Source organism: Bombina bombina, chromosome 1 (assembly GCF_027579735.1).
Source record: "Bombina bombina isolate aBomBom1 chromosome 1, aBomBom1.pri, whole genome shotgun sequence".
Classification (NCBI taxonomy): domain Eukaryota; kingdom Metazoa; phylum Chordata; class Amphibia; order Anura; family Bombinatoridae; genus Bombina; species Bombina bombina.
In genome coordinates, this window is record NC_069499.1 from 1,399,437,192 (window position 1) to 1,399,456,448 (window position 19,257).

Here is a 19,257-nt window from a genome sequence, read left to right on the forward strand (position 1 = left end):
TGGGTGTGTATGGTATTTGCATACTGAACTGATACAGAGCCCAGAATTGACAGTAAAAGGGATACACGTTCAGCATCAAGCAAACCAATGTGTTGTGTACTTTTTATGAGAAGATCTCTGTGCTGTTATTATAGGTTAAAGATTAAAAAATCTCATAAGTAAATAATAGCTCTACTATAGAGTCTTGCCACTTATACAGCACTTACTGCAGTGAAAGTCATAGCTGAGTGTATTTTGTTTATTTACATGCAAATAGCTAAAAAACCACCAGTCTAAATGACTTGCTTCCTCTGTGGCTGCTGGCTCACATACTGGATGCTTGGTGGTTAATACAATAGCATCTGAAACACACTCACACACACACATGCACAGTCTGACATCACTCAGTAGAAAGGGTGGAGTGAGAACCTCATTGAAATCAGTTCTGTCTGTAGGGGAAGGGAATTTTTTCAGACAGAAGCAGCAAGCACAGCAGCAGGAACTGGGCATCAGCTGAGTCACACAACACTGAGATCGATTTAAAACACAGAAACACTAAAAGCATCCACGTACGAATACTACTGAGTGCCACAGCCAGGAGGTGGGCATCAGGTGGAAGGTTGGACAAGTGGGCAACTAATTAACACACTCCAAATCCACTTAATTTAACTGGCAAAGAAGATACGGTAAGAGTGATGGGGTTTTACAGTTTTCATGTGGACTGTTGGGTGGGTCAGGCAGAGGAATCAGAAAGTGAAGGCATAAAATGATGTGTAGGGAGTGGTAGCAGATATTGCCTTCTAGTGAAGGGGAGCGGAAAGCATTGATAGGAGCTTTCATCAAATGGAAGATGTTTGAAATCTTTTTTGTTCTTATTAAAGTGTTTGAGAAGCAGGCTAAGTCATACAACTCTTGCTGCTGTGCACATTTATGTTTCAACCAATGGTACCTGATCCAACTTTAGTGACAAAGATGCCTCTTTTTGCATTTGGATGCAGTTAGCCAACTTTACCCGAGGACAGTTCTAACCACATTCTGAAAGAGTTGTCAGTTTTGCCTTCTCATTAATGAACGATATAGTAAAAGAGATCTGGGAGAATAAACCTGGATGACTTGCTATATTACTATACAAATGTAAGAGACAGACAAATAGATAGATAGATAGATAGATAGATAGATAGATAGATAGATAGATAGATAGATGGATAGATAGATAGATAATAGATGAATAGATAGATAGATAGATAGATAGATAGATATAATATATAGATGATAGATTGATAGATATATAGATAGATAGATAGATAGATAGATAGAGATAGATAGATAGATAGATAGATAGATAGATAGATAGATAATAGATAGATGGTAGATAGATAGATAGATAGATAGATAGATAGATAGATAGATAGATAGATAGATAGATAGATAGATTGATAGATGATAGATTGATAGATAGATACAAGATAGATAGATGATATATAGATAGATAGATAGATAGATAGATAGATAGATAGATAGATAGATAGATAGATGATAGATAGATAATAGATAGATGATAGATTGATAGCTAGATAGATAGATAGATAGATAGATAGATAGATAGATAGATAGATAGATGATAGCTAGATAGATAGATAGATAGATAGATAGATAGATAATAGCTAGATGATAGATTGATAGCTAGATAGATAGATAGATAGATAGATAGATAGATGATAGATAGATAGATTATAGATATATAGATAGATAAATAGATAGATAGATGATAGATAGAAAGATAGATAGATAGATAGATAGATAGATAGATAGATACAAGATAGATAGATGATAGATAGATAGATAGATAGATAGATAGATAGATAGATAGTGACCATGATTTTAAGCAAACATTGCCAAAAAGTGAAGTTTCATAAAAGTACATTTGGATCTCCAGTCAACTTAGAAGACGTATCCGCCCTTTCTCTGTCTGCAAACCCAGTTTAGTATAATCTCTGCAGTCTTTTTGACTGGTTCGGAGTATTTTGCATAGTCAGCTGTGAATTCAAATAAAGTGAGAAAATAGGAGGTTTGGGTGTGTGATGGGAAGAAAGTATGAAGGAGCAATGCAGAATCGTATTGCTGTACATATGAGATGAGAGTCATTTTACTTCATGAGTGTTACTTATGATGCTGGCCTATTCAGATCACAATATAGAAGCAAATATCACATTTATTCACAGTATAATGAAGTGGGGATACATATAATTAAATGCAGAGTATAAATGTATTGATATGCTGAAAAAAGAAAAGATTACATAGTAACACAGGAAGCTTACAAACTAGTAGTATTACTGAAGTCCCTGCTGAATGGATTGTGCAGTCAGCTGGGGATCTGCCTCTAAAATATTTGCAACTTGGATATGAAATCTAGTATTAGAAATGACAACTTGTGCTAAAGTGCTTTTTATCTAATAGAATAAAATATCTTAAAATCTGTAGTAATAAAATGTCAGAAAATTTCTTAAAGGGTCATGATATTAAAGTAGTTTATCTGTTCTATCCGATAAATAATGGTTCAGAATGTATTACTATAGTTCATTTTATTTTGAAATTAATGCTCCAGTGTTGAAAAAAAAACAAAAAAGAAATTGTTCCTATCAGCCAATAATCAATAGAGTCTCAGGACTCACTTGTATTTACTTTCACTTTAAATTTAAACAGCTTTTACATAACTCTTTTCATGAAAAATGACTCATGGTTAGTTAACTGCTGCTCTTTCATATACATGATTATGAGAACACACTATTGGCATCATGATGTCTCTAAATCTGTTTAGAACACAGCAATTCAATGGAGAGCAGTCCCAGCTCACAACAGTGTTTTATTTTGGTTGAGTCATAAAAGTGAGATAACTTACAGTGGCATATATGGTAACTCAGCACTCACAGTAAAAGAGACATCTTGTCTGGGTGTCCAACCTAAGAAAACAAACTCCAATAATCCTCCAGACCCTACAAACCGTTGTACCGGAGAGGGGAGCGGCACTCACTGGTCATATTTCATCACAATACTGTGACGTTTCAGGGTCATCACCCCGAAATAAACATTAAAATATTGCATTTAAAAAGACCAGTGAGTGCCACATCTTTCCAATTTACTTCTGTTATCAAATGTTCTTTGTTCTTTTTGGTATCTTTTATTGAAGAGTAAAATGTTTTGCAACATTGTATAACAAAGATACAAATAATGTTGCAAAACACTGCTGCCATAGAGTACTAAAGACGCATGCACACTCCTGAGCTTTTGTGAGTGTACCTAGTTTTACTCTTCAATAAAAGATACCAATAGAATGAAACAAATTTGATAACAAGTAAATTGGAAAGTTGCTCTATCTGAATCATAAAAAGTTTAATTTTGACTTTACTGTCCCTTTAAGATGACTCAATTGGTTTACTGCGCATCAAAGATACCAGTTAAAACCTTAGTGCTCAGATGTTCTTGTGATAAATTAAACCCACAGGCTAACTGCTTAGTGGTATTACTAGGAGAGATTGACAGTTAAATAATATTAAAATTATTATATTAATTATTATTTTATCATTGCAGTCTATTCATGTTATAGGAAACTGCACTTAATGAGTTACAATTAAGATGTATAATAGTAGTTCCTGCCCAAAAAGACGTTAAAATCTAATGTTAAAGTAACACTTGGTCTCAAATGTCTACTTTTGTGGTTTTAAAGAATGATGGTCCATTCAGTAAATTATATTAAATACATATGTGGAATTATCAATCAAGGATACAATAATATAGTTGAATAATGTCATGCACATTCAGTTTAGTTATATGATGTGAGACTTCAGTCTAGTTGTATTGTACAACATTGTCCCATGACAGTCAATTTGTCTATAGTTAAATCATCATAGGGTTGACTCCTTGCCAGTACTTTAGTAATGTGGCTGATATTTTTCATGATTCTGATACAGCATACAATTTTAAACCATTTTTAAGTTTACATCTATTATCTAATTTGCTTCTTTGTCTTGGTATCCTTTGTTGAAAAGTATACCTAGATAGGCTCAGAAGCTGGCTGCTCATTTGTTGTTGCCCAAATATGCCTCTTGTTATTGGATTACCAGTGTGTTCAGCTAGCTCCTAGTAGTGCATTGCCGCTTCTTCAATGAAGGATACCAAGTGAATGAAGCAAAATTGATAATAGAAGTATACTGTAAAGAATAATGAAAGAAAAGTTTTGGGTTTCATGTCCCTTTAAGGTTCATATCAATGAACTTAATAAAAATTAAATATAGCTATAAAGACCATGTTATGAGAATTTAATTTGAAATAAACAGTAATTGGCTTTCATTTCTGACTTATGCTGCATAACTTTTTATTCTAATTTACCCTGATTAGCTTGGCCAGTATTGTTTTCCAAGAAAGGTGTCAACTATTGATCTGCTGCCCAAAAGGACAAGTTCATAGTCTGTATGTAGCAGTTATCATCTAGGATATATTAATACAATAACAACAGCTCCTAACCTTACAGATTACCAAACCTTGAAACCAAGTATTAAAACAGAAGAGATGACATAATGGTAAATCCTACAAATGCATATATGTTAATATATTATCCCTTCAGTTAGTGCAGCACTTACAAATATCCTTTACACATTATTTTACAGCCCTCCAATCACAGTAACAAGAAACTGAGAGATACACAATCATTTATAAATTAAATATAAACCTCTGGCTAAATTCTGGTAGAAAATTTGAGTATTAAATCTTAATAAAACAACATCTTTTAGCAAGAACCTGAGAGACAAAAGTGTGTCACTGAGCGAGGCACCAGATGTGTGTTATCTAAGCTTTGGTCTGCTAGTCTAAAAACATCTGCTTCCGCTGAGAGAGGAGTGATTTTCTGAGCACAGCTTTACTGGGTTCAAATGCATTTACCATTGCTAAAAAAAGTGCTTTAAATCTATGTATTTTCATGACAGATGTGGGCAGAAGATAGTTTAAGTAAACAACATCATGATTTTGGAGCTCTGTTAAAGGGACATTGTAGTATAAAAATAAAATGTATTTTAGTAGAGAATTTTATTTAAAACAAATTAATTTATTTTACAATTTGTTAATCTCCTGCAAAGGGTTTTTATTATTATATTTGTATAGCGCCGCCATATTCCGTAGCGCTGGGTACAATGATAGGGGTATACAATGACAAGGATTTGTGATAAAATACAAAACATAACAAAACTAAAAAAATCTAGTACAGGAGGAAGAGGGCCCTGCTCCGGAGAGCTCATAGTCTGCACGTCTAGGGTGCAGAGTCATAAGGTTGGAGTCGCTTGTCACATCGGTTGTAGTTGCAGCAGTGAGTGAGGCAGTTCATGTATTAGTTTGGTTCGTATGAGGGATGGAGGAGAGATGGTAAGCTTCTCTGAATAGGTGAGTTTTCAATTAGCGTCTAAAGCTATACAAGTTTGGAGTCTTATGGAGCGGGGTTGAGAGTTCCAGAGGACAGGAGAAGCACGTGCAAAGTCTTGGAGGCGGGAGTGGGACGTAGAGATAACAGAAATGGAGAGACGTAGGTCAGAGATTGATCGAAGAGGACAAGATGGGGAATATTTAACTATGAGAGAGGAAATATAGTTGGGAGTTAGACTTTTGAGTGCTTTGTAAGTTAGGGTTGGTACTTTAAATTGTATTCTGGAGTGTATGGGGAGCCAGTGTAGAGACTGGCAGAGTGGAGAAGCTGATGTAGATCGGCGACTTAGGTGGATGATTCTAGCAGAAGCATTCATAATAGATTAGAGGAGGGAGAGGTGGTGTTTTGGAAGGCCATTTAGGAGTAGATTGCAATAATCAGAAGTTTTTTGAGTAAGGAAGGGACGAATTCTAAAAATGTTGCGTAGGTGTGAACGGCAGGATTTGGCGCTTGTATATGTGGGTTGAATGTGAGTTCTGAGTCTAGTGTGACCCCAAGACAGCGGACCTGGGGTGAGGTATTGAGAATTAGAATCTCCAACCATCAGAGAAATGTCAGGTGTTGGATGTCTCAAAGAGGGGGGAATAAGAAGCAGCTCAGTTTTGGACAGATTGAGTTGGGGGTAGTTTGAAGACATCCAAGAGGAAATTGCAGAGAGGCAGTTGGAAATCAGGTTGAGTAAAGAGGGGGAGATAACAGGAGAGGAAAGATAGATTTGGGTATTATCAGCATATAAGTGGTACTGGAATCCAAAGGAGGCTATAAGTTTTCCAAGGGAGGATGTATAGAAAGAGAAAAGCAAGGGGCCCAAGACAGAGCCTTGCGGTACTCCAACTGAGAGAAGCATAGGATCACAAGATATGTTGTTAAAGGAAACTGAAAACGAGCGTATTGAGAGATATGAGGAAAACCAGCAGAAGGCTGTGTCTCGGATGCCAAATGAATGTAGTATTTTTAGGAAGAGAGGATGGTGACTGTGTCAAAAGCAGCGGATAGGTCAAGAAGAATTAGTAAGTAGTCATGGCCTTTTGCTTTAGCTGATAACAGGTCATTTGTTACTTTAGCAAGAGCAGTTTCTGTTGTGTGTTTAGGGCGGAAACCAGATTGTAGTGGATCAAGTAAGGAGTTAGTTGTGAGAAATTGAGTTAGCCGATTATAGACCAGTCTTTGCAATAATTTTTAAACAAAGGGAAGTAAGGAGACCAGTCGATAGTTAAAAGGTGTGGAGGGGTCAAGCGAGGGCTTTTTTAGGATTGGTATGATTGAAGCATGCTTGAATGTATCAGGAAATGTGCCAGCTGTGAGAGATTGGTTAAAGAGATGAGTTAGGGTTGGGGTTAGTGAAGCAGAGAGAGGGGAGAAGTTGTGAAGGAATAGGGTCAAGTGGGCAGGTTGTGAGATGAGCCAAGGATAGGAGTACAGAGACTTCTTCCTCTGTTACAGGAGGAAAGTAGCATAGAGTTTTGTTAATAGAAGGGATGGGTAGGTGTCAGGGTTTTTTTCCCTGTTGTGTTTGCCATGTGCTGCTGGCAGCCATTTTACTCACCTCACTTCCTGACTATGGTGCATTGTGGGGGATGCTGCTCATTTCCTGCACTTCCTTTAATGGCCAGACTGGTGTGCATCATCCATGTGAGACAGGATGCAGTCTCAGAATTGTGATGTCATCACTTATTATTTAAAGGGCCTCTGTTCAGTATGCGTTGCCTTTGCGTTGTCTCAGACCTGTTTGTGAGAGTTCCTGTGTATTACCTGGCTGCCTGACGTCCTTCCTGGTTCCTGGTTCCTGATCCCTGGCTTGTTCCTGACTCTGCTGTTTTCCTTGTTCCTGATTCCGGCTCTTCTGACTATTCGCTTTGGCTCCTGACTCGGCTTGTCTGACTACCAGCTCTGGTTTTGACTCCTGGATTGTTATTTTACTTGTGGACTTTTTATTATTTTTTGCTATTAATAAAGGTGTGTTTATTTTTGCACTTCTCGTCTCAGTCTGATTCCTGGCACCCTGAAAGTAGGATTGCTGGGTTTGAGGGGTGTGAGGTGCAGATATCTTTTCTAATGGTGTAAAATCGTAAGAAAGGGACAGTCCCTGCAATTGGCGAGATGTCTCCTATTGAAAGTAATGGAGCTCGCTAGAAAGGGACACTTCTCCGTAGAGTGAAGTTAGCAGTGAGCAGGGGGTGCACTTTAAAAAGTAAATCCTGCAGCCAATATAAACTACATTATGTTGCTTTCTGTGTATAGCATCTTACAGTCCCCTATATTTTCATATACATGTATTTTTTCTATTAGGGTTATAAGTATTTTGTGTGTTTTGAGAAAAGTTTGCCAGCTTTTATTTTGTGAGAAATATATACGCCATTGGAACGCCCATGTTCAGCCCATTTTATGAAAAAGCAACAGTTACTCTTTCTGTGTGGTTTTTTTTTTTGCGCACCCAGTGTACTTAAATTACGATTTACACTGCGCATTCTTAATGTGATTTATTCCTGTGTAAATTACATACAAATTTTACGTTTTTTATAAAATACGATTTTTGGTGAAGAATTTTGTTATGATTTTATTATGCACCTTAACAAAACAATTTTTTACTGGGAAAAACTTGGAAGTCAAAAATGAATACATATATGTATACATGTGTATTTATATGTTTATATGTGCACATACATATTTACACATATAAACACATAAATACACACGTATAAACATTTATACACATGTATATATATACACAAATACAAACATTTGCACTCTAATTTTAGTGCTGTCCACTAATGTTGATATTGGGCCCTGAAATATCATTAGCATTCCACTTGTAATCTGGGCCTTAATGTGTTCAGCTAGCTCCCAGTAGGGCATAGCTGCTCATTTGACTAAGAATACCAAGATAATTAAACAAATTGATAAGGGAAGTAAATTTGAAAGTTGTTTAAAATTGTATTCTCGGAATCAAGCAAATAAATTCTTCTAATATCTACCAAAGAAAAATGTTCTTTTATGTCCGGCTAGGGAATGATTAAATATGCCAACTTACGTTGGCAAAGCAATTCATTCTGAAGCAAGCTCACTGAAATGGCATGTCAAGAGATAACAATGGTATTCTTCACTCTCTGTAGCTAAAAGTATAATTTAAGTTAGAGGGCTCAGTGGGTTATATCTATCAAATGACTGCAGTGGGTGTTAGCTGCTAATGCACATTCTCCCTATTATACACACATAATTTTCAAAAAGACCCCCAAAGGTAATAAGATAAAAGTATTGCTAAAGATTTCTCTTTCCCTGATTATCCCTCATAGATTATAACCAACAGGTTACAAGTCGGACCATGTGTGTCTGTATGGCTCATCTCTCACTACAAATCAGTGGTTATTTTCTTACAAAATAAAGATTGCCCATCCTCTTCATGCATTTCCTAATACACTTGCAAATGACCTGTTATATCCCACCCCCAGGGATCATCACTTCTTACAGATAATCAGTTCTTCCCTTGCACCCCTTACAGATCATTACATAATATTTTTAATAATGTGTCCACCTCCTACATTCACTTTATTGTAGAATATCTCATCAGAATATATATATATATATATATATATATATACACAAGCATACAGGGTGGAAAAATATCACTATAGTTTACTAGTCAGGAGTTAAAAGCTACTAACCCAGAGGGAGAAGGTTACTAGTCCGCCGCAGCACACCTCTGGTGGACTGAATTCCGCTGCCAGAATTCAGAATTGCACGCAAGCGATATTTTGAGTTTGCGTGCAATCCTGCCCCCTGCCCACGCACAGCCAATCAAACGCGGGCAGGAGTTGTCCATCTCAGTCTGATGACCACTGCTTGTTTAAATATGGACTGTAGGTTCTCTTGTGAGAACCTGTAGCTGTAACGGGCAAAGCCTTTGATAAATCTCGACCCCTTAAAGGGATATAAAACCCAATTTTGCTCTTTCATTATTCAGATAGACTGTGTAATTTTAAGCAACTTTCCAATTTACTCCTATTATGAATTTTTCTTCATTATCTTTGTATCTTTATTTGAAAAAGCAAGAATGTAAGCTTAGGAGCTGGCAAATTTTGGGTTCAGCACCCTGGGTAGCACTTGCTGATTGGTCACTACACACAACTAATGCAGTCATAAAACTAATGGTTGAAAAAGTTTCTCTGGGTTCAGAAACAGCAGACATGCATGGCTTTGCTATTGTTTTTGGCAACTAGAAGTAGGCTGACCATATTTCCTTGAGACAAAAACGGGACATTGAGATGTCAAAAACGGGACGGGGTTAATATTCTTTATTAATAGGAAAAAAAGTAAGATTTTAAGAAAAGTTAACTTTTATGACATGAATATAAACTATTGAGCCAACAATGATCCTTCAGTGACAGAAGAACTCATACAAAATTTATTAGGTAGACGTAGAGCTATAACATCTAAGTACTAATCCACAGTGTTTTCACAATATTCTCATGATCTAAATTGGGAATGTGACGTGTACATTTTTTAATCACATGCCCTTAACTCAATGTTTCCAAAATTTAAATTATCCTCTATGTTGTCAAGGCAAATTCCCCCATATTAACTGATTTTAAAGGGTAGGGCCTCTGAACAGGCGTTTGGTTTGAAGATCTGGATTAGTAGTTGTAGATTTTTTTTAGCCGAGTTGCCCAAAATCGTTGTTACATGGTGGAAGAACTGAAAAAATGTGGAAATAGTTACTTGATAATGATAACCATTATTTATAACATCTGTACAACCAGCACTGCAGCATAATAATATAATAATAATAAGCATAATTAATGACAATTAAATTGATTGACAGATACAGACACTGGTCTTACCTTGGCCGTGCACAAAAACCTAGACAGTTGATCTACTTGATCACTATGTTTGTATGTTCACACTGTAACACAAGAAGATGGCAAGAATTATCTCGCTGGTGATGGTAAGCCGCTAATTCGGATGATGGCAGAGGCAGATGATCATCACATCAGATGATGACAAATCTAGTCCGACTCCTGTCCTTACTAGGCACTAGCTAGTAGTCCTAACTTCCCTCTCGTGACCAGTCTCTCTCCTTAGCTCAGTCTGACAGCTCACGACTGACTACTGACCTGCTGTCACTTGCTTTCCTAATTTTGAGTGCGGGCAGCATAGAAGTGTTGCTGTGGATCATGTGGACACGGCCACCCAACCCTGCATTTTAAAAAAAAAACTGCCCTCCCCGCCCCGGGAAGTTTAAAAGTTTTTAATAAGTGATGTGTGTGCTAAAAAATTACACTTGCTCTGGCCGCATGGTCTGATAACCCTCAAAACGGGACAAAATGAATATTTTTAAAGAAACGACGGGACGGGGGAAGAAACATAAAATAACGGTACTGTCCCTTTCAAAACAGGAAGCATGGTCAGCCTAACTAGAAGGCTGCTAATTGCAGCTTTGCACCACACTTCTGAACTTCAGTAAAGGTAGCTTGTAAGGTTATTTTTAGCTGCAGTGTAGAGATTACCCTCCCATCTGACACCTCCCACCTCCTGAACCTGATCCCTACCTGATCACTCACAAAAAGCTTTCTTCTACCCTACCACCCCCTACTGGACATTACCATCTTAGGTACTGGCAGACAGTCTGCCAGTATGCAGGTTTAGGGCACATTTATATATATATCTATGTGTACGACTAGGGCAAAGAAGTACAAAAAGCGCAAGAAGCCTTGAGTTATTTATTGTAACAACAAATGAATATAATCAACATAAAAACTTACATTCAAGTAAGTAGATTAGAGCACCGAGTTCATAAACTGCTGCAGTGTAAGACCGGATCCTCAGGCAGATATGTCCAGGTTTCAAAAGGACCGCCGAACAAAGTCTGCGTCTGACGTCACTGTAAGGATCCGGCACCGGAGCGTCCCCCTGCAGGCCTAAGCCTCTTAGACCGCTGATGCTGATAGTATGACCGGAGCACAGGAGCACTAGTTGTGGTATCCCTACGCGTTTCGTCCGGATCCCGGCCGGACTTCTTCAAGGGTGATTAGTGGATAGTACAAATTCATTCAATTTGTACTATCCACTAATCACCCTTGAAGAAGTCTGGCCGGGATCCGGACAAAACGCGTAGGGATACCGCAACTAGTGCTCCTGTGCTCCAGTCATACTATCAGCATCAGCGGTCTAAGAGGCTTAGGCCTGCAGGGGGACGCTCCGGTGCCGGATCCTTACAGTGACGTCAGACGCCGACTTTGTTCGGCGGTCCTTTTGAAACCTGGACATATCTGCCTGAGGATCCGGTCTTACACTGCGGCTGTTTATGAACTCAGTGCTCTAATCTACTTACTTGAATGTAAGTTTTTATGTTGATTATATTCATTTGTTGTTACAATAAATAACTCAAGGCTTCTTGCGCTTTTTGTACTTCTTTGCCCTAGTCCTGCTCTCAACCCTGGTGATTTCAAGAAAGATCACCAAAAAGAAGCGGCATCAACTTGAGTTTGCCTAAGACCCTTTTTGGAATTCCATCTACTTCTGTTTGAAAATTGAAATATATTGGGACTCTAGGTTTGAATTCTTTGCTATATTGATAACTGTTTTTTATGTGTAATTTGTTTCTGAATTTTTTACTGTGAAGATTTGTTTGTTTGTTTAGTTATTTATTTATGTTTGCTCATTTATTTACTTATGTTGTATCAATGTATGCCCTGACATGTGCTGTTAGTTTTAATTCATTTTATTGATAGAAACAGTATAGGTGATCTGAGAGTTTTTAGTGTATTAGCGCTGAATTAACAGCTGTGTGTTAGTATTGGTTTCTATATATATATGTGTATATATATATATATACTCCCAAACAGCTCTCTAATCTTCCTCCGCCTGACTAGTTGCAGCCATATTAAGTACTGGCAATACCCAGTTTATAGAAATGTTGTTATGATTTAACAACTTCAGGACCGAGAATTTTAGAGGAAAACACCCAAAGTACCATAGAATTTTTAGCATTTTTACTATCACTCCTTTTAAATAGAAAAAGAACCTTCTTTGTTTTTTTATTTAAACTTTTAGTAGTACTAACAAATTAAGCATGTTCATTCAAAGAAAGGCACCAAGATACAAATGTACATGTTTTGACCAGGTCATCATGCGATATAAGCATAAAGTAAATAATGCGGTCAACAAGTAAAAACAAAACAAACCAATACAATGAATTGTACACATAAAATATATATATAGTGAACATATATAAATGAAGTCTCCATTTTCTATTATATACACTCCATATTTTACAAGAGGTCACTTTTGGACTCCAATTAAATTTATATAGCAAAGGGAGGAAAGTTGAGAAGTTGAGCAATGATACAGGTATATAAACTTACAATAGGTTCAAAATAGTGTGCAAGTGTGTAAACGCTGCTTCAAAGATATAGACAGTCACTCTCTAGCTATTGATATATACAGAAATAACGAAGGATAATATACAATATCAAAGGGGCAAATGATGTATGAAGACTTATTTTGAAAAATTCACAACTTATGATCCAGGTCAATAATTGAAGCTGCATCACTGTTAATTATACAGCACCCTACCCCCGTTGGAAAAAAAAAGAAGAAGAGAAAAAAATAAAAAATGAAAGAAAAAGTATCCTATTACACAGTAAGGCTATGTCAAAATACATACTGTAGTTCTGGCGCAACTATCTCGTATGTTATTAGAGAGAAAGATGGTAGGGAAGGTTGATAAAACAGTCAAATAATTACTAGGATCGACCGTGGATTATAGCAGGATGTTGGGCTTGTGGATCTCTATTAATGCAGTGCTGCTTATGTTACATGACCTTAGATGATGTAATATTTGTGGGAAATTAATGTAGTACAGCTTTGAGGGAAATAGAATATTCTTGATTTGGCTGTGTATGGCTTACATGATTAAGTAGGAGGTTTGGGCAGGGTTAATTTCTTAGGTGGGGAAGTGCCAAGCGACACCCCATCGGTACCATTTATGTCTAGAACATATTGGAGCTAGGAAAGGGGATATGTTAGCATAGTGAGATGGAGTTATGGGATCATAGAGGTATTTCTACTTAGGGTAAACATAGACTATATCAAGTTTCAGGTGTTGTCAACTTGGGAAGTGAGCATGAGTCATCTAAATAAAACTTGTAAACAACATTTATAACCAAATGAACATATATATATATATATATAAGCACAACTGTGGGAGGTCTATATGTTAAGAGGTTTATAGTATAGGAATAAAAATGAACACATGAAATATAGCTATAGCTATTAGCTAATGTAGACCATTGGATAGAGGCAATCCCTCGTGGGGAGCGCATCTAACACCGCACCACACCGGCCGCTTGCAGCCTGGTCTCAAGTACTAGTGTAAAGAGAAATAACCTTGTAATGTACAATGTGCTGTCTGGGATTTGTAGAGAGATATTTAAATAGCACTAATCCAGCTATAAAGTTTTCTATAGTGTAGTAGTCACTTACCGCAAGTGCACCTCCATGTTAATGTACTTAACATTAACCAATTCAACAGTGATATCAGAAAAAATATATATATCAAAGCGCCAAATAACAATGGCAGGGTCTAGAGGATATCAAATATGCAGTCAATTTTATTCAAACAGATGCATTTAGGTAAAAAATATATAAAAACAATTGAAACAAATTAAACAAATAATCAAGGATCCAAGATTTTACAAAAAGTTTAAAAGCCCAAATTCTTGGGAAACGACAGAGGTTCTCTTAAGACAAGACTTGACTTGTAAGTAGGATGTCTAGCTGTATGGTCAGTTAAAAATAATTTATGTGGTTAAAGTGTGGTCCTTTGGTCGTGTTGAGACGGTGGTCTTAATTGTTGTTGTTAATTGAACCTTATATCTAAGTGGTTAATTGGTGTGTCTTCTCCTAATATGTTGCCAAAAGTTTTGCAACAGAAATTGCCTGTGAGATGAAGTGCAGATGCTTCAATGAAAAATAAACTTTGTGTCAAAAATTAATTTTGTGTCAAAGTCAATGGTGTGTCAAAAAACAAAAATTGAGAATAGTAAAAAAACAACACTTAAAAACGATAAGCAAAGAACAGTGTGAACATAAAAAATTCCAAATTAGTGCATAATGTGATTACAATCTGTCTTAATAAACATTAAACAGTTGAAATACAATCTTCACAGTTGTGCAAATACAATCCAGTGTTCAGAAAAAAGAAATATAATCCATAATGATAGAGGAAAAAATATCCAAGTAGAAAAAGAAAAAGGCTTGGTTCAGAATAGGACGCATTTCGGTCATACACTGACCTTTATCAAGACTGGTTTTACATTATAATTGGGGTCTTTATATACCTTGTTTGGTGATTACCATTTTTCGTAATACCGGAAGTGGGTCTCACCACTTCCGGTTTCGCGTAACGCTAATGTTTCTATAATTTTTAATTATCATATATTACTTCTCAAATTATTATCAGGTAATATATTGTAGTTTCATCCTTATTTATTTTAAGAGATTTGGGACAATTTTTGCACAAAAATCTTTTGGCTTAAATTTTCATTCTCCTATTGGTTAGCCTCATGTATCATATATGTCTTTCGGATTGGCTGGATAAGGGGCGGGTTATAAAAAAACCACACAATTGGCCATTGATAGTATTATGGATAACAGGAGCAAATATGTCTATGTTTACAGGTCTGCTTGTCCGTTTTTTCAGCATGCCCATTGGATACCATAAAAATACCCACACTCCTTACTGATTGGTTAAATTTGGAGATGTGTAGTGAATTAGAAAGTACTATTGGTTTCTGTGAATATTCATATATAGAGTACGAGAGGGTTTGTAGTGTTAATGTTTTCAATAGTGCCGACAACTATATATACAGAGTGTCAGTAAAATTGTATAAACCATAAAAGACATAATAATCCTTTGCATCACATTAATATAAGTCTTAAAGTGCGACAACATTCTAGAGAGATATATACGTGAGCTATATGTATCCTCTCAAAGTATGCTAGCAAAACTTTATACGGAGTGTTGATAAAGATATTTCCATCACATTAATGTGAGTTTTTAACATAACAGTCACTCTCTAGCTATTGATATATACAGAAATAACGAAGGATAATATACAATATCAAAGGGGCAAATGATGTATGAAGACTTATTTTGAAAAATTCACAACTTATGATCCATGTCAATAATTGAAGCTGCATCACTGTTAATTATACAGCACCCCGTTGGAAAAAAAAGAAGAAGAGAAAAAAATAAAAAATGAAAGAAAAAGTATCCTATTACACAGTAAGGCTATGTCAAAATACATACTGTAGTTCTGGCGCAACTATCTCATATGTTATTAGAGAGAAAGATGGTAGGGAAGGTTGATAAAACAGTCAAATAATTACTAGGATCGACCGTGGATTATAGCAGGATGTTGGGCTTGTGGATCTCTATTAATGCAGTGCTGCTTATGTTACATGACCTTAGCTGTATATATATATATAAGCACAACTGTGGGAGGTCTATATGTTAAGAGGTTTATAGTATAGGAATAAACATGAACACATGAAATATAGCTATAGCTATTAGCTAATGTAGACCATTGGATAGAGGCAATCCCTCGTGGGGAGCGCATCTAACACCGCACCACACCGGCGCTTGCAGCCTGGTCTCAAGTACTAGTGTGAAGAGAAATAACCTTGTAATGTACAATGTGCTGTCTGTGATTTGTAGAGAGATATTTAAATAGCACTAATCCAGCTATAAAGTTTTCTATAGTGTAGTAGTCACTTACCGCAAGTGCACCTCCATGTTAATGTACTTAACATTAACCAATTCAACAGTGATATCACACTCCTTGAGAGTGTATAAACATTATAACCTGTCATATACAGACTTCTAGTCCAAACAAGTCACTAATTTATCGCACACTATAGCGATAAGGACTGTTTCCATACTAACCGATACCCCTCTAAAGGCTACATGAAATGGAGTCTAGTGAGTCCAGGGCTTGATATGTCAAAATTAGTGATGTCTGCCTTCTCAAGACAGTAGCTCTCTGGAAGGGGGAAGGATGGGTCTGCCATTTCGCATATCCTCTGGTGGTTGTCATTTTGCGGACGAGTCCCGTGGGATGTTTTCCATGAAGATCCGCAGGGAGAGGTACTAGCTTCTCAGCACGATTTGCACATTGTGACTTGTAGAGACTCTTGATAGCAATCGCCTCAGATTTGCCATCTTGCTAGAGTAACGTGAAGAGGCTATCACAGGTAGTATTGATTGGGCTTCACTCTGTGCCTTCTCTTCTATGCTGTGAACCTCTGCGCCGCCATTTCTGCCTGGCTCTGGAGGAGGTCGTCAATTTGATTGCTCATTTTTCTCTCCAAGGCCGCTAGCTTGCCTTTGATAATAGCGGTGATTGATTGTGTATCTATACCGGGAATTGAAGCATAGTAGATACATTAGTAGTCATTACAATTGATGAAGCAGTGTAGTCAGAGTGTGCCTGTCAACCCTCGGTTATTGAGGGGGGGAGATGTTTGAGACTTGTGCTAGGCCGCCATGATTTATCTTAGTAGTCCGGATCAGCGTCCTGCAGACTTTAATACCTCAATCTTGGTACCAAATAGCTCAGCAGGATTTGTAGAGATCAAATATGTCTATTTCGTTAATGGATGAAACAGTAGGTTAGTACTAATTGCCAAATTAGTTTTTACATGGAACGAGCTCCAAAGATTGCTTCTGATCATGGACACTGCCCAGACACGCTCCTTGTTTTTTTATTTACCTATCAACACTATATATATTTTTTGTAGTCAACCCAAGGTATTAATCTTGGACCATTTTGGTATATTTCATATCACCATTTTGCCACCAAATGTGATCATATTAAAAAAAATCATAACTGTTTCACAAACTTTGGGTTTCACTTAAAGCCATAAGACAAATTGTTCTAAAAGCTTCTCTGGGGTCCCATTTGTTCAGAAACAGCAGAAATGGCAATTAGAAGGCTCCCTTTTGCAGCTGCTCACCACACTTGTGAAATGCCCGGTAGTGAAGGGGTTAATAAGGTAGCTTGAAAAGTAAATTTTAGCTGTAGTGTAGAGATTACCCTCCCACCTGACACCTCCCACCCCCTGATCCCTACCTGATCCCTCCTAAACAGCTTTCTTCCCCCTTCCCCCCTCCACTGGTCACCACCATCTTTGGTACTGGCAGGCAGTCTGCCAGTATGCAGTTTAGGGAGAGTTTTTTTATGTAGTGTAGGTAACTTTTCTCAAGATCCCTCCAATCCCTTCATTCTAGCTACTGGCAGCTGTCTAACAGTACCCAGTTTGTAGTTTTTTATATTATTTATTTTAAAAATTAATTTCTGTAGTGTAGCGATTCCCCATCACCCCCCCCCCCCAACCAATTGTGATTTCTTAGATTAATATAGTAGCTAATTTTTCCAGCCGTAACTGACTACTGTTAAGGAGATTAGATAAACATATGACAAGAGGAGATTAGATAAGTATATAACATTAACAAAATTACAGTTTTAATGTTTATAAAAACATTTAAGACAGATATTTTGCAATTAAGCATTTAACACTTGTTTATGTATATATATATATAAAACTTGATGCAATAAATTATGATTTCTATGAAATGTTTTCCTTGTGTCACAGATCATACTCAGGGGTCTATTTATCAAGCTCCAAACGGAGCTTGATGACCCGTGTTTCTGGCGAGCCTTCAGGCTCGCCAGAAACACAAGTTATGAAGCAGCGGTTTAAAGACTGCTGCTCCATAACCAGCCTGCCTGCTCTGAGGTGGCAGACAATCATTGCTAAAAATCAACCCGATCCAATACGATCGGGTTGATTGACACCCCCTGTTGGCGACCGATTTGCCACGAATCTGCAGGTGGCGGCGTTGCACCAGCAGTTCACAAGAACTGCTGCTGCAATGATAAATGCCGACAGCGTATGCTGTCGGAATTAATCGATGTGCGGCGGACATGGTTCACTATAGCAGATCATGTCCGTCCGCACAATGATGAATGGACCCATAATCTCTGCCTCACTTTTAATAACTAAGTAATCCCCAAATAACTATATAAATGGAAAAAAAACCTGTTAATTGTCATCAGAGATTTGTTTGAAAACAAGATTTCCCTTTAACTATTTGACAGCCTTTAAAACAAATAAAGATTGCCATTTATGGGGCAAGGAGGAACAGAAAAAAATTGTGCATAAAAGATGTTCTGTTGCAAGGCAAAGGAAAATTACATAGTTGGAAGGTTCATGGCATCTATATAGCTTTACTACATGATGCAAGGCTAAACAAACAGGGACATTGTAAATAAAGAGTTTAAAAAACAGCAATTATTTTTGATAATATCCATATGCAAAATCCTTTGAAAGTGATGCAGTGTAACTGTAAAAAAGAGGACAAGAAAATATCACCTGAACATCTCTGTGTAAAATATGAAGATATTTTACCTCAACATTTTTTCAGCTAACAATAGAAGGAACTGTGTGAATAGATATTCTGTAGCTTCTGTCAAATTTATTTTGGGGAAAAAACAACAACCAATCAGCTTCATCAGTGCTGATGTCATAGCTTGCTTTACTGTGGTCTTGTGAGATTTCACTAAAATCTCATTAGATTTCATAGTAAACTTCCTTAAACTGAGGCGAGAAATAATATGACTGTGCCTGCACACACCGGATCCACATTCCCTTGCAAGTCCTGGGACTAGCATCCTAATTGGCTGTTTAAATTCTATATACAATGGGATGTGGCTACTTAGAACATTTTGAGGAAAAATATCTTCCTT

The 19,257-nt window shown here is 37.0% G+C and overlaps 1 protein-coding gene across 1 annotated transcript in view; it reads left to right on the forward strand.

Moving 5' to 3' along the window:
* The first annotated feature begins 425 nt into the window (after nucleotides 1-425).
* Nucleotides 426-19,257, forward strand: part of PEA15 (proliferation and apoptosis adaptor protein 15) — a 175,379-nt gene continuing 156,547 nt past the window's right edge. Inside the window, exon 1 of the mRNA XM_053705067.1 lies at nucleotides 426-665. The gene's annotated coding sequence lies outside the window, so the exon portion shown is untranslated. The remainder of the gene's footprint in view (nucleotides 666-19,257) is intronic.